The following is a 675-nucleotide window of genomic DNA, read 5'->3' as shown; positions in this document are numbered from 1 at the left end:
TGTTTTTAGCTCACCTGTCACAAAGTGACAAGGTGAGCTTTTGTGATCGCGCGGCGTCCGTCGTCCGTCCGTAAACTTCTGCTTGTGACCACTCTAGAGGTCACATTTTTTGTGGGATCTTTATGAAAGTTGGTCAGAGTGTTCATCTTGATAATATCTAGGTCAAGTTTGAAACTGGGTCACGTGCCTCAAAAACTAGGTCAGTAGGTCTAAAAATAGAAAAACCTTGTGACCTCTCTAGAGGCCATATATTTTATAAGATCTTCATGAAGATTGGTCAGAATGTTCATCTTGATGATATCTAGGTAAAGTTTGAAACTGGGTCACGTGCCGTCAAAAACTAGGTCAGTAGGTCAAATAATAGAAAAACCTTGTGACCTCTCTAAAGGCCATATTTTTCAAGGGATCTGTATGAAAGTTGGTCTGAATGTTCACCTTGATGATATCTAGGTCAAGTACGAAACTGAGTCACGTGCGGTTAAAAACTAGGTCAGTAGGTCTAAAAATAGAAAAACCTTGTGACCTCTGTAGAGGCCATATATTACACGAGATCTTCATGAAAATTGGTCAGAATGTTCAACTTGATGATATCTAGGTCAAGTTCGAAAGTGGGTCACGTGCCATTAAAAACTAGGTCAGTAGGTCAAATAATAGAAAAACCTTGTGACCTCTCTA

The sequence above is a fragment of the Mercenaria mercenaria genome, chromosome 19, assembly GCF_021730395.1.
Source record: "Mercenaria mercenaria strain notata chromosome 19, MADL_Memer_1, whole genome shotgun sequence".
In the NCBI taxonomy this organism is placed as follows: domain Eukaryota; kingdom Metazoa; phylum Mollusca; class Bivalvia; order Venerida; family Veneridae; genus Mercenaria; species Mercenaria mercenaria.
Note: the sequence above shows the minus strand (reverse complement) of the source record.